The 27007-nt window shown below is 49.0% G+C and overlaps 11 non-coding genes across 11 annotated transcripts; 5 read left to right on the top strand and 6 right to left on the bottom strand.

The window, feature by feature from the left end:
- The first annotated feature begins 1277 nt into the window (after positions 1-1277).
- Positions 1278-1396, top strand: LOC148635000 (5S ribosomal RNA). Its single transcript, XR_015933484.1, has one exon. It is a non-coding gene; the product is annotated as a 5S ribosomal RNA (ribosomal RNA).
- A 636-nt stretch (positions 1397-2032) lies between these two features.
- On the bottom strand, positions 2033-2196 carry LOC148634999 (U1 spliceosomal RNA). Its single transcript, XR_015933467.1, has one exon. It is a non-coding gene; the product is annotated as a U1 spliceosomal RNA (small nuclear RNA).
- A 1775-nt stretch (positions 2197-3971) lies between these two features.
- LOC148634998 (5S ribosomal RNA) lies at positions 3972-4090 on the top strand. The gene has a single exon (XR_015933483.1). It is a non-coding gene; the product is annotated as a 5S ribosomal RNA (ribosomal RNA).
- A 636-nt stretch (positions 4091-4726) lies between these two features.
- LOC148634997 (U1 spliceosomal RNA) lies at positions 4727-4890 on the bottom strand. The gene has a single exon (XR_015933393.1). It is a non-coding gene; the product is annotated as a U1 spliceosomal RNA (small nuclear RNA).
- A 1794-nt stretch (positions 4891-6684) lies between these two features.
- Positions 6685-6803, top strand: LOC148634996 (5S ribosomal RNA). Its single transcript, XR_015933281.1, has one exon. It is a non-coding gene; the product is annotated as a 5S ribosomal RNA (ribosomal RNA).
- Positions 6804-7440: 637 nt separating this feature from the next.
- LOC148634995 (U1 spliceosomal RNA) lies at positions 7441-7610 on the bottom strand. Its single transcript, XR_015933470.1, has one exon. It is a non-coding gene; the product is annotated as a U1 spliceosomal RNA (small nuclear RNA).
- Positions 7611-12085: 4475 nt separating this feature from the next.
- LOC148634994 (U5 spliceosomal RNA) lies at positions 12086-12202 on the bottom strand. The gene has a single exon (XR_015933323.1). It is a non-coding gene; the product is annotated as a U5 spliceosomal RNA (small nuclear RNA).
- Positions 12203-12593: 391 nt separating this feature from the next.
- LOC148634993 (U5 spliceosomal RNA) lies at positions 12594-12710 on the bottom strand. The gene has a single exon (XR_015933392.1). It is a non-coding gene; the product is annotated as a U5 spliceosomal RNA (small nuclear RNA).
- An 8390-nt stretch (positions 12711-21100) lies between these two features.
- trnak-cuu (transfer RNA lysine (anticodon CUU)) lies at positions 21101-21174 on the bottom strand. Its single transcript has one exon. It is a non-coding gene; the product is annotated as a tRNA-Lys (tRNA).
- Positions 21175-22955: 1781 nt separating this feature from the next.
- trnas-uga (transfer RNA serine (anticodon UGA)) lies at positions 22956-23037 on the top strand. The gene has a single exon. It is a non-coding gene; the product is annotated as a tRNA-Ser (tRNA).
- Positions 23038-24425: 1388 nt separating this feature from the next.
- On the top strand, positions 24426-24507 carry trnas-cga (transfer RNA serine (anticodon CGA)). Its single transcript has one exon. It is a non-coding gene; the product is annotated as a tRNA-Ser (tRNA).
- Positions 24508-27007: the final 2500 nt, after the last annotated feature.

Below are 27007 nucleotides of genomic sequence, written 5' to 3'. Positions count from 1 at the left end.
CTTTCGATGCCAGTCCAACATGTGCTCCGCATTAGCTGCGTCGGGGCTCCGGCGTGTCGCACCTCACCTCACCTCGCACTGCCCCCTCCTTGAATGTCTGCCGCTGGGCATGCCCCGCTCTCCTCCGCCTTATCTTATCGCGTGTGAGCACCGACAATGGCCACAATGCCGGGGAATGGCACCTGTAAAGTGTTAATTGGGGCACAGGAACAGCCCGTCTCGTCTCGGGGGGGCCGGCTTCAGAGACAATACAGCAAACACAGCGGGGCGGGGGAAGAAGACGACACCACACATGCGGGTACATTCAGCTCCGGCGGGAACGAGACATTTGTCGGTCTTTTCAAGTGCCGAGATCCGAGCAATCCTTCACTTGTATCGTTTCTCCCCGGTGACTAGATCTGGCCCTGCGACTCTCGACTGGGCTCACCCCCGGGGCAGCCCAGCAGGTGTGAGCCTGGCCGGCACCCGGATGGGAGATTCCACCCCGGAAAAGCTCCGGTTGCTGCTGCTCCTGCAAGAGGTGTGACTGGGACCAGTAGGGAGCGCTCACCCTGCGGGCTGTGTGGCTCTCTTACGCCCCAGCCTCCTGATGGCGACACTCTGCTGCACAAACAGAGGTCAAACCGAGGTCCCGACCCTCATTGGCCATTAGGAAACCCCAGGGCGTCTCTCAAAAAGAGACGCCGGGGGTGTCCCTCTGGTGTTAGTGCTCCCCTTTACCCATCAGTCGGGGTCTCCTCCTAATCCCCGTCTCACCTGTAACAATCAATGACGAGGCCCCCCTGTCCGTGAGATTTAGTACTCGCGCAAGAGACCGGGGGCAGAGCGCGAACGCGGTCCCCCGCCCCCCACAAAGTGCGCGCTCCGGGTCCTGCAACACAGCGGAAGGGCAGCGAGAAGGAGCCTCTTGCTCTGACGCCGCAAGGCCACAAGAGGGCGGAGGCGCCGCGCGCCCGGCCGACGTGTTGGACCGGTGCGCTTTACGTGCTGAAATAAACACGCGAAAGCCCCGAAATGTTTCCAGAGTGCTGTGCACTGGAGGTTTTTGTCTGGTGAAGACTTGCCTGGTGCTCCTCCGTGCAGATTGTTTGTCCTCCTCCAGTGCGGGACGAGCCAACACAAGGGAGCGCATTCGCCAACATCCAGGCACGCAATGCGATTTGGAAAGCAGTTCCTTTCCAAAGAGTTGCACACGAACGATCCTTCAGTCCCGCTCGGGGGGAACGGAACCCCCGCCACACACAGCTTCAAGTAGCGAGTCAGGCGCCGGGGCTTTCGCTTACGGCCACACCACCCTGAACACGCCCGATCTCGTCTGATCTCGGAAGCTAAGCAGCGTCGGGCCTGGTTAGTACTTGGATGGGAGACTGCCTGGGAATACCAGGTGCTGTAAGCTTTTGCTCTCCCGGCCAGCAGGGGTCGCCGTTGGTGCCGTAGGCTTTGGGAGGAAAACCTGCAGGATGGAAAGGTGATCTATAGCCTCATCTCTAGAGATGTTTTGTTGCTGTGGCATGTGTGTGACCCATATTCAAAAAAAAAAACCCGTCTGTAAAACGAATATCGAAGCTGCCTCTAAATCTGCAAATGAAGATGAGTCGATAAACCACTCGTTTTTCGTATAACTAGACATATATTCATTTGTTACCGATTTCATTCATTGAGCACGGATACAATAGAGGTACAGCCATTCAATGTTTGACATGTCTGCACTGGTACAGAACCGAGCAATCAGAAAACGGGTGAAACTGTCTTTAGACTCAGCATACAGTACCGAGGCCCCCCATGACCAAATAAAGGCTAACCTCGATAATCAGCCTAAAGAACGCAGACTACAGCAAAACGACTGACTTTGAAAAGGGAATGAACGTCCGGAAGGAGTAGTGGAACTAGCTTGAGATGCTTCTCCGGACCCCTAACTAAAAGCCAGCGAGAACCAGCAGCGGCGTCCACTCCTGTCGAACCGGGATCCTTCCGCAGCCACGCAGCTCGTGGTGTCCTAACCCTCCCGTATCTGATTTTGGACCAAGCACATCAGGGGAGAGCGCGAACGCAGTCCCCCACTTCTAGAAATTATGCAGTCGAGATTCCCACATTTGGGGAATTTGCAGGGGTCAACACAGCCGGAGTGCAATGGCCGAGCCTCGCCCTGGGTGAACCTCCTTCTTGATCAAGGTATCTCCCCTGCCAGGTAAGTATGAGTTAAACAGGCCCCTGCAAGCGGCCCGCACCCACAGCACAAATCGCGCAGCCTAGGCCACCTCCTCGCCCCGCACGCCACCGCCTCCTGCTGGGCCCACTCTTTCACACACTCACACGCCACACTAACACTCAAAAGTGTGGGCAAAACGAGAAAACGAGCGCGCCGTTTCCTACACATCTGCAGTCGCCGTTGCGCATTCGCAGCATGTCCCGGGATGCAATTCGGCCTCATTTGCATAACTCCAGACCGGCAGATCGCCACGCAAGCTCGCGACGTGCGCCTGCCACACACCGAACAAACCTTTTCAGCAATTTCCAAAAAACGGGCCTGCTCGCCTGCCCACAAGGCTCCGTCTCTTACCTGCTCTCCAGAGCCTGCTGCCTTCTGTGCTTTTCTCTCGACACCACTGCAGTGCACACAACTCCTGCAGCGGGAGGGGGGGAGAAAGTTCCCGCGCTCCGCCGCAGATAAGGCTCGCTCCGTGCGCACACGTCCTTTCGATGCCAGTCCAACAAGTGCTCCGCATTAGCTGCGTCGGGGCTCCGGCGTGTCGCACCTCACCTTACCTCGCCCTACCCCCTCCTTGAATGTCTGCCGCTGGGCATGCCCCGCTCTCCTCCGCCTTATCTTATCGCGTGTGAGCACCGACAATGGCCACAATGCCGGGGAATGGCACCTGTAAAGTGTTAATTGGGGCACAGGAACAGCCCGTCTCGTCTCGGGGGGGCCGGCTTCAGAGACAATACAGCAAACACAGCGGGGCGGGGGAAGAAGACGACACCACACATGCGGGTACATTCAGCTCCGGCGGGAACGAGACATTTGTCGGTCTTTTCAAGTGCCGAGAGCCGAGCAATCCTTCACTTGTATCGTTTCTCCCCGGTGACTAGATCTGGCCCTGCGACTCTCGACTGGGCTCACCCCCGGGGCAGCCCAGCAGGTGTGAGCCTGGCCGGCACCCGGATGGGAGATTCCACCCCGGAAAAGCTCCGGTTGCTGCTGCTCCTGCAAGAGGTGTGACTGGGACCAGTAGGGAGCGCTCACCCTGCGGGCTGTGTGGCTCTCTTACGCCCCAGCCTCCTGATGGCGACACTCTGCTGCACAAACAGAGGTCAAACCGAGGTCCCGACCCTCCTTGGCCATTAGGAAACCCCAGGGCGTCTCTCAAAAAGAGACGCCGGGGGTGTCCCTCTGGTGTTAGTGCTCCCCTTTACCCATCAGTCGGGGTCTCCTCCTAATCCCCGTCTCACCTGTAACAATCAATGACGAGGCCCCCCTGTCCGTGAGATTTAGTACTCGCGCAAGAGACCGGGGGCAGAGCGCGAACGCGGTCCCCCGCCCCCCACAAAGTGCGCGCTCCGGGTCCTGCAACACAGCGGAAGGGCAGCGAGAAGGAGCCTCTTGCTCTGACGCCGCAAGGCCACAAGAGGGCGGAGGCGCCGCGCGCCCGGCCGACGTGTTGGACCGGTGCGCTTTACGTGCTGAAATAAACACGCGAAAGCCCCGAAATGTTTCCAGAGTGCTGTGCACTGGAGGTTTTTGTCTGGTGAAGACTTGCCTGGTGCTCCTCCGTGCAGATTGTTTGTCCTCCTCCAGTGCGGGACGAGCCAACACAAGGGAGCGCATTCGCCAACATCCAGGCACGCAATGCGATTTGGAAAGCAGCTCCTTTCCAAAGAGTTGCACACGAACGATCCTTCAGTCCCGCTCGGGGGGCACGGAACCCCCGCCACACACAGCTTCAAGTAGCGAGTCAGGCGCCGGGGCTTTCGCTTACGGCCACACCACCCTGAACACGCCCGATCTCGTCTGATCTCGGAAGCTAAGCAGCGTCGGGCCTGGTTAGTACTTGGATGGGAGACTGCCTGGGAATACCAGGTGCTGTAAGCTTTTGCTCTCCCGGCCAGCAGGGGTCGCCGTTGGTGCCGTAGGCTTTGGGAGGAAAACCTGCAGGATGGAAAGGTGATCTATAGCCTCATCTCTAGAGATGTTTTGTTGCTGTGGCATGTGTGTGACCCATATTCAAAAAAAAAAACCCGTCTGTAAAACGAATATCGAAGCTGCCTCTAAATCTGCAAATGAAGATGAGTCGATAAACCACTCGTTTTTCGTATAACTAGACATATATTCATTTGTTACCGATTTCATTCATTGAGCACGGATACAATAGAGGTACAGCCATTCACTGTTTGACATGTCTGCACTGGTACAGAACCGAGCAATCAGAAAACGGGTGAAACTGTCTTTAGACTCAGCATACAGTACCGAGGCCCCCCATGACCAAATAAAGGCTAACCTCGATAATCAGCCTAAAGAACGCAGACTACAGCAAAAAGACTGACTTTGAAAAGGGAATGAACGTCCGGAAGGAGTAGTGGAACTAGCTTGAGATGCTTCTCCGGACCCCTAACTAAAAGCCAGCGAGAACCAGCAGCGGCGTCCACTCCTGTCGAACCGGGATCCTTCCGCAGCCACGCAGCTCGTGGTGTCCTAACCCTCCCATATCTGATTTTGGACCAAGCACATCAGGGGAGAGCGCGAACGCAGTCCCCCACTTCTAGAAATTATGCAGTCGAGATTCCCACATTTGGGGAATTCGCAGGGGTCAACACAGCCGGAGTGCAATGGCCGAGCCTCGCCCTGGGTGAACCTCCTTCTTGATCAAGGTATCTCCCCTGCCAGGTAAGTATGAGTTAAACAGGCCCCTGCAAGCGGCCCGCACCCACAGCACAAATCGCGCAGCCTAGGCCACCTCCTCGCCCCGCACGCCACCGCCTCCTGCTGGGCCCACTCTTTCACACACTCACACGCCACACTAACACTCAAAAGTGTGGGCAAAACGAGAAAACGAGCGCGCCGTTTCCTACACATCTGCAGTCGCCGTTGCACATTCGCAGCATGTCCCGGGATGCAATTCGGCATCATTTGCATAACTCCAGACCGGCAGATCGCCACGCAAGCTCGCGACGTGCGCCTGCCACACACCGAACAAACCTTTTCAGCAATTTCCAAAAAACGGGCCTGCTCGCCTGCCCACAAGGCTCCGTCTCTTACCTGCTCTCTAGAGCCTGCTGCCTTCTGTGCTTTTCTCTCGGCACCGCTGCAGTGCACACAACTCCTGCAGCGGGAGGGGGGGAGAAAGTTCCCGCGCTCCGCCGCAGGGAAGGCTCGCTCCGTGCGCACACGTCCTTTCGATGCCAGTCCAACAAGTGCTCCGCATTAGCTGCGTCGGGGCTCCGGCGTGTCGCACCTCACCTCACCTCGCACTGCCCCCTCCTTGAATGTCTGCCGCTGGGCATGCCCCGCTCTCCTCCGCCTTATCTTATCGCGTGTGAGCACCGACAATGGCCACAATGCCGGGGAATGGCACCTGTAAAGTGTTAATTGGGGCACAGGAACAGCCCATCTCGTCTCGGGGGGGCCGGCTTCAGAGACAATACAGCAAACACAGCGGGGCGGGGGAAGAAGACGACACCACACATGCGGGTACATTCAGCTCCGGCGGGAACGAGACATTTGTCGGTCTTTTCAAGTGCCGAGAGCCGAGCAATCCTTCACTTGTATCGTTTCTCCCCGGTGACTAGATCTGGCCCTGCGACTCTCGACTGGGCTCACCCCCGGGGCAGCCCAGCAGGTGTGAGCCTGGCCGGCACCCGGATGGGAGATTCCACCCCGGAAAAACTCCGGTTGCTGCTGCTCCTGCAAGAGGTGTGACTGGGACCAGTAGGGAGCGCTCACCCTGCGGGCTGTGTGGCTCTCTTACGCCCCAGCCTCCTGATGGCGACACTCTGCTGCACAAACAGGCGCCGTCCTTCGGGGGAGGCGTCAAACCGAGGTCCCGACCCTCCTTGGCCATTAGGAAACCCCAGGGCGCCTCTCAAAAAGAGACGCCGGGGGTGTCCCTCTGGTGTTAGTGCTCCCCTTTACCCATCAGTCTGGGTCTCCTCCTAATCCCCGTCTCACCTGTAACAATCAATGACGAGGCCCCCCTGTCCGTGAGATTTAGTACTCGCGCAAGAGACCGGGGGCAGAGCGCGAACGCGGTCCCCCGCCCCCCACAAAGTGCGCGCTCCGGGTCCTGCAACACAGCGGAAGGGCAGCGAGAAAGAGCCTCTTGCTCTGACGCCGCAAGGCCACAAGAGGGCGGAGGCGCCGCGCGCCCGGCCGACGTGTTGGACCGGTGCGCTTTACGTGCTGAAATAAACACGCGAAAGCCCCGAAATGTTTCCAGAGTGCTGTGCACTGGAGGTTTTTGTCTGGTGAAGACTTGCCTGGTGCTCCTCCGTGCAGATTGTTTGTCCTCCTCCAGTGCGGGACGAGCCAACACAAGGGAGCGCATTCGCCAACATCCAGGCACGCAATGCGATTTGGAAAGCAGCTCCTTTCCAAAGAGTTGCACACGAACGATCCTTCAGTCCCGCTCGGGGGGCACGGAACCCCCGCCACACACAGCTTCAAGTAGCGAGTCAGGCGCTGGGGCTTTCGCTTACGGCTACACCACCCTGAACACGCCCGATCTCGTCTGATCTCGGAAGCTAAGCAGCGTCGGGCCTGGTTAGTACTTGGGTGGGAGACTGCCTGGGAATACCAGGTGCTGTAAGCTTTTGCTCTCCCGGCCAGCAAGGGTCGCCGTTGGTGCCGTAGGCTTTGGGAGGAAAACCTGCAGGATGGAAAGGTGATCTATAGCCTCATCTCTAGAGATGTTTTGTTGCTGTGGCATGTGTGTGACCCATATTCAAAAAAAAAAAACCCGTCTGTAAAACGAATATCGAAGCTGCCTCTAAATCTGCAAATGAAGATGAGTCGATAAACCACTCGTTTTTCGTATAACTAGACATATATTCATTTGTTACCGATTTCATTCATTGAGCACGGATACAATAGAGGTACAGCCATTCACTGTTTGACATGTCTGCACTGGTACAGAACCGAGCAATCAGAAAACGGGTGAAACTGTCTTTAGACTCAGCATACAGTACCGAGGCCCCCCATGACCAAATAAAGGCTAACCTCGATAATCAGCCTAAAGAACGCAGACTACAGCAAAATGACTGACTTTGAAAAAGGAATGAACGTCCGGAAGGAGTAGTGGAACTAGCTTGAGATGCTTCTCCGGACCCCTAACTAAAAGCCAGCGAGAACCAGCAGCGGCGTCCACTCCTGTCGAACCGGGATCCTTCCGCAGCCACGCAGCTCGTGGTGTCCTAACCCTCCCGTATCTGATTTTGGTCCAAGCACATCAGGGGAGAGCGCGAACGCAGTCCCCCACTACCAGAAATTATGCAGTCGAGATTCCCACATTTGGGGAATTCGCAGGGGTCAGCACAGCCGGAGTGCAATGGCCGAGCCTCGCCCTGGGTGAACCGATTTCGATTTTTAAGAACTTTATTTTCTTTTCACAAAAAAATACAGGACATCACAAATCAGAAAGCTTTACATTCATATACATACTTAAAACAGTATATATGATCACATCTCATTACATTTTGACATGGTAACAGTTACATAGCAACAATTTTCTTTTTTTCTGGTGCAAATCACATTCTTTACTTAAACTTGATAATGTTTTTCACAGTTTCTTGAGATATTGACCTATGCTCTCTATTTCCCACAGATTTTCTGCTTCCTCCCTCCCTTCTCTCCACAGATCTCTGAGGTAATAGTTCTCTCGGGTGATGAACAGGGCCAGGCTACCTGCTGCCTTGACTGGGATCTCGATGCCTTTGAACAGCCCCATGTTCCTCACTCTCCACAGGGCAACTTTCCCACTGTTCACCACGGCCCAGATCCTGTCAAACACGTCAGGAGGAAGTTAGACAGGAGAGATGCCGTATATGACGAAAGCAGCGGTCAGGGTAAATTGGGGCGAGAGAGCCAGCAACCAATCTTCAAACTGTGCCCAGAAGGCCTTAGCAAAAAAGCAGGACCACAGGAGATGGGATACAGTCTCCTCCTCGCCGCAGCCCACCCTAACGCAGCGAGGGCTGGGGGTGAGGCCCCTACGGTACAAGAAAGTTCGTACCGGTAAGCACTGGTGGACGACACTCCAGGCTAAATCTCTGTGAATGTTGCACAGAAACTTAGAGGATGTGTGTTTCCACACCTTCCTTGTTTGGGCTGATGTTAAAATGCCCACAGGGGTCTGCCTATTGTTCTGGGGTGCAACGAAATCTTCCAGTTTTTGGACGCTGACATCTCGGAGGGGAATATGGCCAATTGGGTGAGATCTTAGAAAACTTTTAACTGTCCCATAAATTGCAGGGCATGTGTCAGAGAGTGGGACGTCCAGCTTGGGTCTGACACCCCACACTCTGAACACCTCCCTACCTACCCAGAGCCTGGAAAAATAAGTCCAGGTACGCGCTGCAGGTGCTGTTGCAAAGCCTCTCAGCACAGAGGCCAGGAAAATGCACAGCAGCTTCGTAGCAATATCTGGGACAGACTTCCCCCCTGAGGGTAGCGGCCTGTACATTATTTCCCTTCTGAGTCTTTCCTGCTTCCCACCCCATAGAAATTGAAACATCAATCTCCTCATCACCGCCGCAACACAGTCTGGGATTGGGAAGGTAGAAGCCAGAAAATTCAAGACAGGCAAGAGCTCGGCTTTGATGACCAGCACCTTCCCTGTCATGGTGAGGTCTCGGTCCTTCCATTGCATCAGTTTTTTGTTTAAGATTGGCAATTTGTTCTGCCAATTTACTGTTCCCATCTCTTCTCCAAAATACACCCCCAGGACCTTAATTCTCTTCTCTTGCAGCCTGAGATCATGTCCTTCTTTTGGCTCCCTCCAGTTCTGATAAAAAATCTCACTCTTAGATTTGTTAATTTTTGCGGAGGAAGCCAAAGAGAAACGATCACAGCACTGCAGAGCTCTGCTAATTGGGCATTGTCAGAGAGGAGCAGGGTGACGTCATCCATGTATAGAGATGTCTTTACCTCTCCTCCCCCACTTCCAGGCACTGGTATCCCATTAATGGCCTGATCCTGGCGCAAGGCACAGGCTAAGGGCTCCATAGCCAAAACGCATAACAAGGGGGATAATGGGCAGCCCTGCCTCACCCCTGAACAGACTTCAAAGGGGCGTGATCTATTGCCATTAACCATGACTCTGCTGTTGCTACCTGTGTACAGCAGGTTAATCCACTTTCTCATGATGGGGCCAAACTTCATGTGCTCAAGTCCCGATGTTAAGTACTGCCGGTTTAGGCGGTCAAAGGCCTTTTCTAGGTCTACACCTAAAATGCAAAGAGGGAGGGAGCGATCCTCAGAGTACAGACAGACATCCCTCAACAAGGCCAGGTTGTCGCTCATCAGGCGTCCTGCTATCCCACAAGTCTGTTCTTTCCCTACCAGTGAGGCCACTACATTTTGTAGGTGCAGGAAAAGGGCTTTGGACAGGATCTTAGTGTCCACGCCTAACAGGCTGAGGGGTCTCCAGTTCTTTATGTCATTTTTTGCTCCTTTCTTAAACAAGAGAGAGATAGTGCCTTCTCTTAAGGAGTCAGGCAGCAATTCTGTCTTATATCTTTCCTCGAATAGGACCAGTAGCGGATCCTGAAGCAGATCCCAAAAGGTGCAATAAAATTCTTTAGGGAGCCCGTCAGCACCTGGAGTTTTCCCCTTCTGTAAGCTCTCCATAGCCTGTCTCAGCTCTTCTACTGTCAAATCCCTCTCAAGTACTTCCCTATCTTCTTCACTCAAAACGTTTTCTAGCTTTGAGGTAAAAAAATGAATTTCTTCATCCTTTACCTCTGTAGAGCTGTACAGTCTTGAGTAGAAGGCCTCGGTGCAGGAGAGGATAGCACTCGGCTCTGTTCTCTCTCGTCCCTCCTCATCAACTACACTTTCCATGACAGACTTGGAGCCTACCACTTTCCTGAAAAAGAAGCGAGTACACTTCTCATTTTCTTCCAAGAACTGCACTCTGCCTCTTAACAGCACTCCTCGACTACTTTCTTCGGCTATGCTCCGGATGTCCTTTTTTAAAAGGGTGATATCCTCGAGCACATCGAAGCCACTGTGCAGCATCGTGTAGAGACGCTGCAGCTGCCTCTGTTTCCTGGCTAGCACTCCTCTCCGTCTGGCAGCAGCCTTCCTTCCCTCAGCCATGAAAAAGGCCTTTGTCCTCATCTTCACCTCCTCCCACCACTCTCCTACTGACCCGTACAGACACTGCAAGGACAGCCACTGTGATAGTTTCTCCTTGTAGCGGGATACTACCCCCTCGTTCTCTAGCAGCTTTGTGTTGAGTTTCCAGAGGCCTGGGCCAAAGACAGTCCCGCCCTGGAGTTCCACTCTACACCCTAAAGCCTGATGATCTGAGAAGAAGACAGGCTGAAGAGTGACCCCAACAACTTTCACTCTCTCTGAGACAAAGCAATAGTCAATTCTGGAGCTGCTATTCCTCCCTGACCATGTATATCCTGCTGTTGTGGGATATATACATCTATATGTGTCTGAGAGTTTAAAGTCTTGAACTAAGTTTTGCAGGGCCAGTGAGCTGGAATCCAATTTTATCGGAGAGCTAGACTGCCTGTCTGTGTGCTCTAAGATACAATTAAAATCCCCTCCCACTATCACGTCTGTGCTACTTAACAATAGGGGAGAGAGTGCCTTGAGTAGCTCCACCCTTCCTCCCACGTCAGTAGGACAATACACATTGATTAGCCGCAGGTTAACGGTCCCCCATTCCACATCCACACACAGCAACCTGCCATCTATGACCCTCTGAATACTTTTCAATTTGAAAGCCCATCCTTTGAAAAGAATGGCCACGCCAGAGGCTCTGTTGTTATTGTCCCCTAACCAAACAGAAGGCCCTTTATCCCACCTATCTTCAAAGCTTTTATACCTCTCTTGATAGGCTAAAGCACACTCCTGCAACATCAACACATCTCCCTCTCTCTGCTGGAGGTAATCAAAGACACACTGACATTTAACTCCGTCATTGATACCTCTGGTGTTAAGAGAAATTATGTTTAGAGCCATATTACATAAGAAAGTGGAACCAGTCTTTACAAAACACATTTCTCTTCGGTCTCACCTGTTACCTTCTTCTTTTTCTTTTTCTTCTTACCAATTTCCTGCCAGCCATCCTCTGAATGAGCCTTCATCAGGGTGGCAGCAGTAAAAGCGTTCACGGAGTCCATTTCAAGGAAGGGGGTAGAAGGAGGGGTGGAGGGGTTCCAGCTGTCCCCATCGCCATGCTCTCCTTCCTCCTCGCTCGGGGAGAAAACAGAGTCATTTTTCCTTTTCCTCAAGTCCAGCTCCTGGGAGCACTGAGGGGAAAGGGGTGCAGCCGATGCACCAGTCTCCTCTTCCCCCTCACCCACCAGCTGTTGCAGATCCTCCGTGATGGACTGGATGGAGGAGAGGAGGGCATCTGTAGCACTTGCAGAGTCTGAGAAAAGCAACTCCGCTGAATCCTGGGTATCGTCGCTGGACCCGCTCCACCGGGGGGCCCCACACTGGCCCTCGTTCTGAGGAGCAGGAGTGGGGGAGGGGAGGGGGGAGAGCCCAGCCCGCCTTCAAGGCCTCTGCCCTGCCGGTCGTGGTTGGCAATACACCTGGCCTTACAAACGAGCCAGTGGGGCCCGTTCAGCTCCGGGCTCATCGCCTGCGGCTCACGGCTTGCGAGTGTGCCCAATCCGTGCGATAACTCGGAAAACACCCGGCCACACTGTGCCGGAAACGACACACTCTGGGAAGCCGCTATGCAAAGCGAGGTCCCAAGATCCCCTGCGGCCGGACACTTCCCACCCCCCAAAGAAAAGAGCGCCAATCAGACGGCCGGAGACCGAGGACTCGCGGAGCAGACTGCCACAATCGCCATAACAAGACCGATTGCGAGCGTTTTTGTTTTCTCTCTTTGACCAGCCAGGCTGCGCCCCACCCGAAGGCAGGGAAGCACAAAAATTGCATGGAACTCATTCATGCTCCTCTCCACGGAAATCTTTAGTAAAAGGCGAAAGATTTGTACGAGATGAAGAGAAACCAGAATGCGTGGCTGCACAGCTGCAGGAGCCCAGGCCGCCTTCAAAGCCTCTGCGCTGCCGGTCATGGTTGGCAATACACCTGGCCTTACAAACGAGCCAGTGGGGCCCGTTCAGCTCCGGGCTCATCGCCTGCGGCTCTCAGCTTGCGGCCGTGCCCAATCCGTGCGATAAGTCGGAAAACACCCAGCCACACTGTGCCGGAAACGACGCACTCTGGGAAGCCGCTATGCAAAGCGAGGTCCCAAGATCCCCTGCGGCCGGACACTTCCCGCCCCCCAAAGAAAAGAGCGCCAATCAGACAGCCGGAGACCGAGGACTCGCGGAGCAGACGGCCACAATTGCCATAACAAGAGTGATTGCGAACGTTTTTGTTTTCTCTCTTTGACCAGCCAGGCTGCGCCCCACCCGAAGGCAGGGAAGCACAAAAATTGCATGGAACTTATTCATGCTCCTCTCCACAGAAATCTTTAATAAAAGGCGAAAAATTTGTACGAGATGAAGAGAAACCAGAGTGCGTGGCTGCACAGCTGCAGGAGCCCAGACCGCCTTCAAAGCCTCTGCGCTGCCGGTCGTGGTTGGCAATGCACCTGGCCTTACAAACTAGCCAGTGGGGCCCGTTCAGCCCCGGGCTCATCGCCTGCGGCTCTCGGCTTGTGGGCGTGCCCAATCCGTGCGATAACTCGGAAAACACCCGGCCACACTGTGTCGGAAACGACGCACTGTAAGGCACCTTGAAGCGTGCACCCCCAACATTCTTCTTTGCACATCTGTGAAAGGTAAACTCTTGAGCAAACTCTGAACCAGCTCTAAGGAAACTAATCCGATTAGACGTTACTTTGACTCATCCTTTAAGGGACCCTTGATAATTGGAGAAATCAATGATTTCGAATGAATTCTGTATGCGTCAAAAGACAGCTATACACAGAAAACATGCAGGACACTGCTCATGATGTTTCCCGAGCCGAAACACAGTGCGTTTTTCCAAGCCATCTGACAAAGCCCGCCCACTGAAAACTGCAGCAGATCGTGTAAAGACGTTCAACTTTGTAACTACTGCACGCACAGGAAGCAGAATAAATTCCTCTTTTCAAACTGTCAAAGGTTTGCTTTGCGAACCCTGCAGGACATCGCAAAATCTCTTTTGAACGGGGACAAACGATTTCTTATGGGGCGCAGTAAGTACAGACGTTTAAAAAGCTCCACTCATGCCGACGATGCAGCATGAAGAAGCGCAACCTAACGTTTGACAGACAAAAGCCGGGCGCCGCTACGAGCAATATGAAATCAAACTGACAGCACACGGCGTTTCGCGCTGACTCAAAAGTGATCTCGACAGACGCTGTTCTCTGCATAACACTGAAAGAGCTAAAGAGCGTTTCTGTTGAGACGTAACCCAGTGGGCAAAAGACGTATAATATACGTCTATTAAACGCATACCTTAGACGTCTAAATGTGGTCTGCAATTCGTCTAGAATGAAATTCTAATATACGTCTATTGTTATACGTCAATTATACGTCTATGATTAGATGTTCATTATACGTAAATGGTTGGAGTTCTATTATACGGATAAATTTAGAGGACTATTATACATATATGGTAGGAGTTCCGGATAACTTTAGAGGACTATTCTACGTATATGGTTGGAGGTCTATTATACGGATAACTTTAGAGGTCTATTATACGTATATGGGTAGAGGTCTATTATACGGATAACTTTAGAGGTCTATTATATGTATATGGTTAGAGGTCTATTATACGGATAACTTTAGAGGTCTATTATACGTATATGGGTAGAGGTCTATTATACATCAAAGTTAGGTTTTACAGGTGTAGAAACTAGTAAATCAACCCAATGATTTGGTTTAGAAATTTATTCTGAAAATACACATTCACACCTGAAAAATATGTATTTCAAATTATACATTGTATACAATCAATCAACAATCAACATATGGGCAATAATCATAAAAAACACAACTAGTCTTAAACTTCAGCTACAAATTCTGGTAATATGGCAATATACAGTATAGTAACGGCAAACACAAACTAATTACATTAACACACTAACTCAAAACCACATTTTGATTCAAATATACATTTTAAAATGTACAACTTCTATATTTCCAAGAAAAAAAAATATTACAATGGAAGTTAAGACGATTTTTGTCCACTATTTGCAAACCCTGTGTAATTGTCCTAACAGTTAGAACCAAAAACCTAGTATTTTCAGTGTCCAGATCTCTTGGCCCCCTGCCTTGCATATGCATTCTTCAAGTAACACATTGCGTGCTCCTTTATTTCTTTTTCTGCTGATTTAGGGCGGGACTTCAGCACCGCAGCTAGGAGAAAATTATATAATATTACTTCCCAAATTAATGATGATTAATATCTTCTTTAGTATAATCTAAAAAATGAACGGTTTACTAAGCTCAAAGCTGAAATAAATGTATAAAATTTGGCTTGCATCATAGAAGTTGAGCAATAAAGTCTGTCCTAATTAAAGAGTACCCAAAGTTTGAAAGTACAACATAGAATAAGAATAGAGAAACGGCAAAACGATTTAGTGTCATCTTCACCATTTCGAATGAATTCTGTATGCGTTAAAAGACAGCTATACACAGAAAACATGCAGGACACTGCTCATGATGTTTGCCGAGCCGAAACACAGTGCGTTTTTCCAAGCCATTTGACAACGCCCGCCCACTGAAAACTGCAGCAGATCGTGTAAAGGCGTTCAACTTTGTAACTACTGCACGCACAGGAAGCAGAATAAATTCCTCTTTTCAAACTGTCAAAGGTTTGCTTTGCGAACGCTGCAGGACATCGCACAACCTCTTTTGAACGGGGACAAACGATTTCTTATGGGGCGCAGTAAGTACAGACGTTTAAAAAGCTCCACTATTTTTATGTGCCATTTTTTGCTTATTCACTTACTATTTTAATCAAAATAATATTAAGAAAGATCTGTATGTATTCAGATAGTATTATTATTGTTCATACTTACTCGTCAAAAGAGGATTGCTGAGATATTTGCGGATATACTTCTACGTTTGAAAAACGTGTCCAAAATGGTGACCAACGAATACTAGCAATGCATTGTGGTATATAACCGGAAAATATGCTGGGTTCGATATTTTCTCAACGTATGCGTTTATTAATGTTGTCGATATTATGGTTGAAATTTAACATTGATAATACATCGCGGCTATGTGCCCCCTGCTATGAGCTGATGTGCAATTTTAACGCATGCAGTTAGTAAGGATCGGTCACTGTTGTATGGTATTATATACAGTATAATGACATTATGGAATAGGATGGGGACAGGCCTGGCATCACGGGGGGAGGGAGGAATGTCGCCCCTTCAGTTTTGGGCAAAAAGATGTACCTAACTTACCTAGGAGTATACGGCACTCTGCACAGTGTACGAAGTAATTTTCGCAGTAATTAATTTATTATATTTACTATATTTATTATACACGTGTAAATTAATTACTGCGAAAATAATTTACTTCGTACACTGTGCAGAGTGCCGTATACTCCTAGTTGCGGCACACACGATACATACAGTAAAAAGCCTCAGGCACTGTGTTAGATGTGTTTTCGACGTTATATATGCGTTTATTAATGTCGTCGATTTTACGGTTGCAATTCGACTGATTATACGTCGAGGCGACGTATATATACGTATAGCCGTATTTTCGCCGTGAATATACGTATATTCGACGAATCAGTGCCCACTGGGTAAACTCTTCAGCAAACTCTGAACCAGCTCTAAGGAAACTAATCCGATTAGACGTTACTTTGACTCATCTTTTTACGCTCAGTGCTGGATTGCTCAAACTCCAGCTAGGGTTAGGGTTAGCATTCCCACGCTACTTAGACACTTTGTTTACGCTCAGTGCTTGATTTTGGGAACTTCAGGACGAGTGGGAATTTTCTCCTATCTGTCAATTCTGTTTTGTTTTGGAGACTCTTGGCTGCCTATGTTGTACAGTGCAGCGTGAAGGAAACATTTTCCAAAACTGTGTCAGCTCAAAAGTTGTAAGAAAACCTCTCCAGCTGCTTTAACTCTCTTCATTTTTGTCATTTAATGTGACACTCGATGTATAACTGGAGCCTCACATATGCAAATGGTGAGGCTCCAGTTCGACACCCAGTTCGACACCACTTTACAGTATATGACAAAAGCATGGCAGACTGTGCCGGACCGGCAGATAACTTCCGCTTATTTTTACCATATTAAACATTGGAAATCCTCCCACTTGTATTTGTGACACTTGATTTTGGCTCCACCTAAGACACTTAAATCTTCAAACACTTTTCTCTTCTCCCGCAACACTCTTGTCTGTCGGCGCTATGTGGCAGCGTTGCATGACAACCCCTCTCACCACGGAAAGGAACCTAACAGCTTTGGTAAGAGAGGAGAAAAGGACCTGGCCCGTACGCGGCTCAAACCCGCAACCTTGGCGTTACTAGCACCACCATCTAACCAACTGAGCTAACCGGCCTCACAACAGTGGTCCTCTCTGTGCTGCAAAAAATCAAACTCAGGGAATTTCTTTTGTCCTTTGAATAGAAAGCCGTGTAATTCAGTGTACGGGCTTTCTCGTGCAGTTTCATGGTTCTTGTAACCCAAATCCTACACTGGCCTGAAGTGCCCCCCCATTTCACAGCATTTTTCAGCTGATTTAAAATGTACCTAAAGGAGAAGCATTATTGAAGACCATCAATTACCAAGAGCTTTTGTCAAAGGTTTTGGTGGTCATTTTTAATGACCACAGAGCACTATGACCTCGGTTTTACATCTCATCCAAAAGACAGCGCCCTTTTACAACACAGCTTCTCCGTCACTATATTGGGACATTGGGACCCGTACAGACCTCAGAGTGAGCGCCCATTAACACCACTTCCAGCTGGAAGCTTTGTTTTTCCCTGTAGCTCACCCTCATCCGGGTACTGACCTGGCTCACACCTGCTTAGCTTCAGTGGGTTTTCAGTTGCGAGTTGCAAAAGTTGGGATGCAAGTGTAGCGGCAATGCTTGTTAATAAGACAGAATTAAGCGTTGGTATGCTGTCCTAAATGAAGCCCCATCTCACCCCCCATCTCTGTGGTGCAGCCACAGAGAAAGTATTCATGCAGACTGATTTAAGTTGTTTTCTTTTGATAAGGAACAGCTCCCAGACAGGGATGCACTTAGCTAAGCCTGGCTATCATGATCAATGGTCATCCATTGGCGCCTATCTGTCTAGGGAGTGCCGAATGGACATCTGGACTGCATTCTTAAGTGTCAAGAGTAAGTGACTTATATCTCACCTTGACCAACCAATCAGGGACTGGCAGGGCGTGGTAATACCACGTGGGTCTCCAATGCCCGCCAAACTCTCAACCAATCAGCACACATCTGTGTCTTGGTGGAAAAGGGAGCGCAAGCTCAGATTGGGGCTCTCCTTGGCCATTTTCGCGCATCCTCAGAGACAATCACGTGACAACTGCTGTTGTCTGCATAGGGACTTGGACTTTGTTCTAAGCGCGAGGCCAAGCATCCCGTACGTACTCAGAATTCTACTAACGTGAATGCTCCGTTTGATCAACGGCAGCCTACAGTTGGACCCTCGTCGACAACCTGAATATCTTATTCAGAAGCAGCGCTGGACCGGGAACGAACCAGTTTCTTCCCAGGCAAAAGAGTGACTTGTGAGGACTCGCGGTCACACTCTGTGCATAGAGACTTTCTACTAGCCAGCCGGACTGCTGGTAGATCCCCTTGGAGCAACGACTGCCCTGCGCGCCGCAGTCAGATTCCTCCGCCCGTCCTACTCCGAGCTGCAACTTGACTGGTTGGCCGGTAGCCAGAGGACGCCGACACAACGCCCATTGGACAACGGCTGGAACAGAGGCTGCAACAGAGCTTGTCAGCTGGTTTGGTGTTCGTGCCGGGAAATTCCAAATCCATACACAGTGGATAAGTTAACCCCATGTTCTACATTGCGTCTCGAGAATTCAATTGTACCTCAACACAAGTTGTTATCAATTTAATTCATGAGTAATGTATTTACTTCCGAGTTTAGAGTAACAATGGGTAATCACACTGATTAGCGATTTGGTAACCGAACGATATATATTGACATATATTCTCTGTTGTGTATCTCTTTGTGTTTGCATCTCTTCGAGATTATATATCTTGTATATTGATAACCCTCACAGTAAGGTCTGCCGCTCGTATCCAGGCAGACTAGTATATGTTTGGTGCACAATTTATATTAATAAATGTATCTCGTGTATTGAACCCGTGTGTGTGCGTTGTTAGTTGTTCTGGCGATTGATTTTCTAAAAGCCCCAAGGAACAACCTCGTGATTACTGCTACAATTAATAATTGTCTCAGTAAACCCATCAAACCACTACATTTAATGGCGTCCCTGGGTGGGTGAGTTTAGAATGAAATGAGACTCAATCGCACAGAATAACTGATGTTGCTGTGAGTTCAAGTTCAGCACAGCACCGCGGCTTTTATACGCGAATACCGGGTGTGCTGATAACTGCGTAAAGAAATCCCCCTGTTTTCTAGCGTTTAGTGTAACGTGTGCTGATTGGAAATCCATCTGCTCGGGTGTTTAGATTCCATACTGTATTTTGGTAAAAGGAAAAAAAGTAATACTCTTAAAGTTTCTCTGACGTAATGACAATGGCTGCTAAAATGTCTGAAGTGGAGTCGCTTATAAGTACTATTTCTAGCGACGACAATCCTGGTTACTGGAGCGGTATCGAAAAGTTGAACTTTGATGATATTGAGAAGCTGCAAGCAGATTTAGTAGCTAAGGTAGCGAACCAGCTTAACACAGGAGGGTCTGTGAACGCAGTTCAGGTCCTATCTAGTTTCGCCTTAAATCTAGCTAAACAGCTGGAACTGTCTTTGTCCGAGCTGACAAAGTTTCAAACGCTTCAGGGAAAGCTAGAAAGATATAAGGCGGAGCGAGTTGAGTTGTTGGATATAATCAGAGAAAAGAGAGTGAAAAGTGAGGAAAGTGAAGACAGACTCAGGGAAGTTTTAGGTAAATTAGATGACCTGTCTGCTAGAGAAACTGCGGCTGAGGTAGCTAGGAGAGACCTAGAAGCGAGCTTGAAAGAAAAAGAAAAAGAAATTGAGAGTTTAAATGAGCTCAGCCAGGAAAGGCAAAAGGAGTTAGATGCTGCCGTACTGGAAGCAAAACAGGCTAGATCCCACTTGCATGCCAGCCCACCTAGCAGCCCGGAGCGCTCACCCAGGAGGTTTCTCCCGGCCAGGGTCTGTGGTCGGATCGGCATGGGGGAGATCGCCAAGTCCTGCGCGAGACGCAAGGGCGATTCAATTCAGGCATAGGCCCCCTGCTCCTGATCACGGCCGTCTCCCTGCCCGCGGAGAAACCGTAAAAATTAACCTCCACTCCCTGAGGCAGTTAGCCAAAGATGTAGAAAGGTTTGACCCGACAGTGTCAGGGAATAATGTGGAGACCTACATTGATGAGCTGAGATATACTTTGCAGTTTATGCCCGAAGCGTCCGAACAGGAAAAGGCTATGTTAGTAAGGAAAACTACCAGCCGAGCGGTCCACGAGTGGATGTCTAGACAAGGACTGTAAGGTCTGTAATAGCTTTGAGGAGCTGTGTCAGGCAATGTTCGGAGAATTTTCGGCTTTTATAGATCCCGTATCTGCCGTGGCCACAGCGCACCATATTAAGCACGAAAAAGCTGAAGCCCCTCGCGACTATTACCCCTATTATATAATATTTTACTATTATATAACTAGTAAAATATTACCCCCGGTCCATTCTATTCCAAAAGTGAGAAACACCTGTTTTCTACATTTTGTCTGTTTTAAAACCATATCTCTTTAAACCAAACCAAGAGTTTGTCTTTTGCACTGATATTCTGATTCATTTCAATTTCAAAGAAAAAAAAAACATTATCTTCCAAAGCATCATAAAATTGTCCATTCTTCCAGACTCTACTTCTCTCTTGTAGTAGTACAGCAGACCTTTCCAGGTGAGCAGATCACAGAGTCCGAAATATGCTTCCTCCATCAAGCAAAGTACCTGAACATGACTCGGTCTTCATAAAAGCGCCCCTGTAATAAAGAAATTAAATCCAAAATCAAGAGGGCAGTTGCCTACTGAAGTTCAAGAAGTCATCAATTTTAACCTAGCAACACATTAAAGGCTGCATCTATACAAGTACGATTCTAGAAATGCTCACCAGATTACGTTTTAAGAAAGAACTGCGCCTCAGGTTCCGCCGAGATCTTAACTCGGATGGCAGGATTCAGAGTCCGGAGTGCGGACTGATGGCGCACGGAGGGTCCACATACTGTGGATCCCTCAGTTTTCTTCCGCGTGTTTAAACCGCCAGCGTGTGGCTCTCCTGTCCCCGTGACCTCATTGCTCTGCTCTCGCCTCTGTGCAGCCGAGCCCGACTCATGGTAACGTGGAAAAAAATATGCCCTCAACGTGGGATTTACTCTGGATCGAGGATAGATGTCACCTTTTTATCGTTGAACAGGATGTATGTGATGTGGCGACTAGGTTCAATTTTGTATCCTTTTAAAAGATTAAGGACTGGGGTGAGCGTGATTTATCACCCTTTCAGCTAAGAACCCGACGTGAGCACCGTTTAAGCTGCATAGACTCGGTCGTTTAACTCTTCTCCATTAGCAGGGTTAAGGTTAAAGAAAAAAAACATTGCTGACTTCTTTTTTTTGCCAGCCGCTAGCGCTGATTAACAATGTTTGTATTTCATGTTTTGCAAGTTCCATCCATTTTAAGAAAAACAAGTCGTTCAAGACAGGAAATGAATACTTGCATTTAATTAAGTTTAGCCGTAGGCAGTTGTCTGTAAGGACCAGTTCTGTTCGAGAAGACAGAACAAAGAAGGCACCACTGGGATTCAGACCCAGGATCTCCTGTTTAAGAGACAAGCGCTTTAACCAACTAAGCCACGGCGCCCCGGGAGTGTTGTCCTTTTGCAGCCACTTGGACACACCACTCAGACACATCTGCATTCGGTGTGTGCTCCGCCTGCTCGCTGAGCAAGTTGCCACCTTTACATACAATAGCAACATCGACACCAAGAGAAAGGATGACAAATGGCTTTTATCTGGAACTTTTCATGTCCAAGGAGCTCAATGTGCTTTCTGTGTACAACAGGGCCACTGAACTCCACACTGGCCACTGAACCACAGCAGTGGCTTGCTGGCTTGACATCTCCCAAGGAAAATGTTGAAATCGCATGTGGAACAGGAAAAGGACCCTCGAGTACGAGGGAAAAAAAAGAAAAAGATCATCTGGAGCGCGCCAACCCATGTCTGGACAGCCCAGTTTCATTGACGAGGTGGCCGAGTGGTTAAGGCGCTGGATTGCTAATCCATTGTGCTCTGTACGCATGGGTTCGAATCCCATCCTCGGCGCTCTCTATGTCTGACACGTGTGCCTGTTAGATGTTGGCCCTCCTTCTGTTTGCTCCAGTACTAGAGCCGTACATTTTCTAGCGGTGGCTGAACATGGTATAGTAGGCTAACGTCGGTATCGAGCAGTGGCAGTAACAGTATTTACGTGCCGCTGCTGCCAAGTGGCTCTGGATTGAGACCGCATTTTCACTTACTTGCAGCACAAACGGAGAAAGCGATTTTTGACAGTCTCTCGAGAGACTGCGCTAGGTGTTTAGGGATAGACTTTGTCAGTTCCCCCTGGGATGATGGCCTCTCAAATAGTTTGTGATTCCTCTAGACGTTTATACAATAGAAGCCTGCTTCGTGGCTTAAATCCAAGCTAAGGAAACGAGTTAGAGGTCTGATGCAGAACTGCACTGTATGTGTGAGGAAAGCTGCCCCCTTCTGTTCCTTGTCGACCGAACAGAGGACTGTAAAGGATACCGCCAAGAAACTTTAGGATGCTGGTTGGAATCCAGCTCCAAAGAAGCCCCTTTGGGTGTTATGTCATCAAAAAGTAAGAACAGAGAATCTCCCTTTGATCAAAAGCGCAACAGAACTGTTTTCCGTGGAGCAGGTTTCAGACCCGTAGACCTGTTTTATTTGTAGGGCAGGGCGCATTCCCAAACGCGAATCTCCTGTTTTAGAAATGCTTTGGGCGGCGTGAAGTGAAAATAAGAAGTGGGCTCCAGATGCACATGGAAGCAATCAAGTGTTTCATCCGAGCTGTTTCAAAGACTGCTCAACAGCTTTCCTTTCACAGAGGCCCAATGATTGATGATGGGGGTGCACCCTTCAATGCGCCTTACGACTCTAGGGAGTGATTGAGACGATTCGTAGCGTGTGTTCATTTCCCTCTATTCCCCGTGTTGCAGTGGTAGGATGACGTAAATTCCTGCTTCGACACGTAACGGCATTATAATCAAGTGCAGGAGCTGAGGGCTTTTGTTTTGTTACGTTTTCCATGGCGTTCGTAAGCGCGCAAAACAAGGACAATTCCTGCGTCTAACACAAATGTAAATGCTTTTGAAAGTGCAGTGTGGTGCAGCTTGTAAAATCCTTGTCCACATTTGTGGTTTGTTGATGTTTTTTTTCTGTCTGCCAAAGTTGCATTTTGACATCCGGACGGTGAGACTTTATCATTTGAACGTGAAGCCAGCCTTAAACCCTCTGAGGCGTGTCTGTCTGCCGGCATGTATCTTGTGAAAGGTATTTTTTTTTTAACGGAGAGCGACTTTAAAAAGGTTTCCGCAGACACCTCGCACTCCGGAGGAGGAATGCGGCGGCGGCGAGCTCACTGTAGTTGTGGCCGAGTAGTTAAGGCGATGGACTTGAAATCCATTGAGGACTCCCCGCTCAGGTTCGAATCCTGCTGACTACGGCGTCTGCTGCACGTCGCCTTGTGCCTGTGTGGCAAAGGCGAAGTGCCGCTTCTCCTTTCCTGGTACTATAAAAATGCTACATCGCTTGGTCCTGCTTCCATGGAAAGCAGTTCTTCAGGTAATTCTACTCTCTTACCAAAGCTGTTAGGTTCCTTTCCGTGGTGAGATGGGTTGTCATGCAACGCTTCCACATAGTGCCGACAGACAAGTGTGTTGCGGGAGAAGAGAAAAGTGTTAGAAGATTTAAGAGTTTCTTAGGTGGAGCCAAAATCAAGTGTCACAAATGCAAGTGGGAAGATTTCCAATGTTTAATATGGTCAAAATAAGCGGAAGTTATCTGCTGGTCCGGCACAGTTTGCCATGCTTTTGTCATATACTGTAAGTGGTGTCGAACTGGGTGTCGAACTGGAGCCGCACCATTTGCATATGTGAGGCTCCAGTTATACATCGAGTGTCACATTAAATGACAAAAATGAAGAGAGTTGTAGCAGCTGGAGAGGTTTTCTTACAACTCTTGAGCTGACACAGTTTTGGAAAATGTTTCCTTCACGCTGCACTGTACAACATAGGCAGCCAAGAGTCTCCAAAACAAAACAGAATGGACAGATAGGAGAAAATTCCCACTCGTCCTGAAGTTCCCAAAATCCAGCACTGAGCGTAAACAAAGTGTCTAAGTAGCGTGGTAATGCTAACCCTAACCCTAGCTGGAGTTTGAGCAATCCAGCACTGAGCGTAAAAAGATGAGTCAAAGTAACGTCTAATCGGATTAGTTTCCATAGAGCTGGTTCAGAGTTTGCTCAAGAGTTTACCTTTCACAGATGCGCAAAGAAGAATGTTGGGGGTGCACGCTTCAAGGCGCCTTACAGCTGTAGGGAGTGATTCGAGACGATTCGTGGCGTGTGCTCGTTCCCATATACCGTACGCCCCGGGGTGCAGTGCTAGGATGACGTACAATACCACTTGGGCACGTAACGGCGTTATGTGCAGGGTTTTCGTTTGTTCGTTTTGTTTTGCTCTGCTTTGCTTTGTTTTGCTTTCCATCGCGTTGGTAAGAGCGTAAATAAAAATGCGATTCCTGCGTCTACCACTAATGTAAGAGCTATTTCAAGTGCGACGTGGTGCGGCTTTTCAAATGCTTGTGGGCATTTCTCTGTTGTTGATTCTTTTTTTGTGTGTAACAAAGTGGCATTTTCATGTCCGGACGGGGAGACTTTATCATTCCGACATGAAGCCAGCCTTAAACCCTCTGAGGCGTGTCTGTCTGCCGGCACGTATTTTGTCAAAGGTATTATTTTTTTTTAACGGAGAGCGACTTTGAAAAGGTTTCCGCAGCCACGTCGCACTCCGTGTTAGATTAAAGGAGGAATGCGGCGATGGTGAACTCGCTGTAGTCGTGGCCGAGTGGTTAAGGCGATGGACTCGAAATCCGTTGGGGACTCCCCATGCAGGTTCAAATCTTGCCGACTACGGCGTCTGCCGCACGTCTCCTTGTGCCTGCGCGGCAAAGGTGAAGTGCCGCTTCTCCTTCCCTGGTACTATAAAAACACTAAATAGCTTGGCCCCGCTGCCATGGAAATGAGTTCTTCAGATAACCACACATCTTGCGTTCGCACCTCTGGTGTTCTACTTATGCCTTTGAAAACCTAATGAATAAAACTGAAAGAACCGACACAATATGTAGGTGCTCGTAAAGCATGCATTAAAGAACTGTTAACAGCAAGGGTTTCAGTGGGTTAACTGAGGAGAAGGCGTGATCGCTAATTGTTGACTTTTTATTTGGTGTTAGAAACACTCTTACTGTGCATGACGTGCAACAAATTTAGCCACAGAAATTGCATCACGCTTTCATGTATGCTATTGCAGACACCAACGTTGCCTAGATAGAAAACCGAAATAGCCGTGGGTTTGCTTGCTGGTCTGAAGGATCTCTCTTCGAATCTCTATCATTTGTCAATGGAAGTAAAAGGTGCTGCAATCTGATACGTTCAGAATCAAACCCGCAGCTGTTGTTCGACTTTATTTCTTGACTAATTACAACTGAGTGTCGCATGAGCAGTTACGTAAACTTGTCTGATATATTTGAACACAAATGCCGTTCTTCAATTAAAACTAACAGTACATTGTCAGGGACATTCAGTTCTATACAAACAAGAGACAGACAAGAGAACATTTAGTATATAATAGACAGAAAGAGGTTCGAATCCTGCCGACTACGTTGTCCACCTCCTGTCGTTGTGTTTCGGCGCAAGCAAAGAAGCGCGCCTGTTCGGTGTTCCTGGTGGTTTTAAAATGCCAAATTGCTTGTACCCGCTCCCTTGCAAATAAGTTCTTCAGCGTCCGCGAATGGCATTTTACAGCTGGAAGCAGATGTCGACGCTTTTTGCACAGAGCACCAAAAAAGCGTCTTTTTTGAAGGCCCGGGTTCTGAGCATTGGTGGTTCAGTGGTAGAATTCTCGCCTGCCACGCGGGAGGCTCGGCTTTGATTCCCCGCCAATGCAGTGGCTTTTGCAGCTAGCTGCTCCATCACTTGCATCCCCTTGCAACTCGCAACTGAAAACCCACTGAAGCTAAGCAGGTGTGAGCCAGGTCAGTACCCGGATGAGGGTGAGCTACAGGGAAAAACAAAGCTTCCAGCTGGAAGCGGTGTTAATGGTGCCGGCGGTGGGGCGCTCACCCTGAGGTCTGTGCGGGTCCCAATGCCCCAGCATAGTGACGGAGACACTGTGTTGTAAAAGGGCGCTGTCTTTTGGATGAGATGTAAAACCGAGGTCACATCGCTCTGTGGTCATTAAAAATGACCACCAAAACCTTTGACAAAAGCTCTTGGTAATTGATCGTCTTCAATAATGCTTCTCCTTTAGGTACATTTTAAATCAGCTGAAAAATTCTGTGAAATGGGGGGCACTTCAGGCCAGTGTAGGATTTCGGTTACAAGAACCATGAAACTGCATGAGAAAGCCCGTACACTGAATTACACGGCTTTCTATTCAAAGGAGGGCAAAAGAAATTCCCTGAGTTCGATTTTTTGCAGCACAGAGAGAACCACTGTCGTGAGGCTGGTTAGCTCAGTTGGTTAGAGCATGGTGCTAATAACGCCAAGGTCACGGGTTCGTGCCCCTTACTGGCCAGGTCCTTTTCTCCTCTCTTACCAAAGCTGTTAGGTTCCTTTCCGTGGTGAGAGGGGTTGTCATGCAACGCTGCCACATAGTGCCGACAGACAATTAAATGACAAAAATGAAGAGAGTTAAAGCAGCTGGAGAGGTTCTCTTACAACTTTTGAGCTGACACAGTTTTGGAAAATAATTCCTTCACGCTGCAGTGTACCATATAGGCAGCCAAGAGTCTCCAAAACAAAACAGAATTGACAGTCATATAATGTCCATTAACCCCGGTTTTAAACGCAGCATCATGTCTGCCATCATAAGAATATGAGTCCAATATTTTAGAATATAGTCAGAATGACTTCTAACCTTAGCTGTGGTGTCTTTAATCCCTATTGCTCAATGCATGGTGTACGTACTGCATACATGTGTCTTGAGAATGAGGAATGGGCCCCTGAGACAGTCATTTGCCTGTTTCACAAATGATCGTATTTTACTAGAGATTCTGTTTGGGATTCAGATGTGCATTCGGACAGCAATCCCTTTCAAGAAATGATATGTTCTGGATGAGGTCAAAGGTGCTAGAACACTGTATTTAGGATGTGTTTGCAGTGATTGTGTGTCTCCTGCTTCAACGCAGTGATATATAGATGTGCTCCTGTAATTTATTGGTACATGCCCAGGGCAGTAAGTAGTCTGAGGATTTATTTCCAGACGGCATAGAGCAGTGAAGCACTTCTACTTAAATTATTACATTATACACAATTTGAGTTCATTTTAAAAAGTAAAAGGTAATGAAAGGAATGCATTTTCATAAGAAAGATAATACCGATATGCATGTGATAATCTTCCTTATATCATGTAGTG

This window comes from Lepisosteus platostomus, unplaced genomic scaffold (genome assembly GCF_059453375.1).
Source record: "Lepisosteus platostomus isolate fLepPlt1 unplaced genomic scaffold, fLepPlt1.hap1 Scaffold_30_H1, whole genome shotgun sequence".
Classification (NCBI taxonomy): domain Eukaryota; kingdom Metazoa; phylum Chordata; class Actinopteri; order Semionotiformes; family Lepisosteidae; genus Lepisosteus; species Lepisosteus platostomus.
The sequence above is the reverse complement of the archived record's forward strand: the minus strand, read 5'-3'. Positions and strand labels throughout refer to the sequence as shown.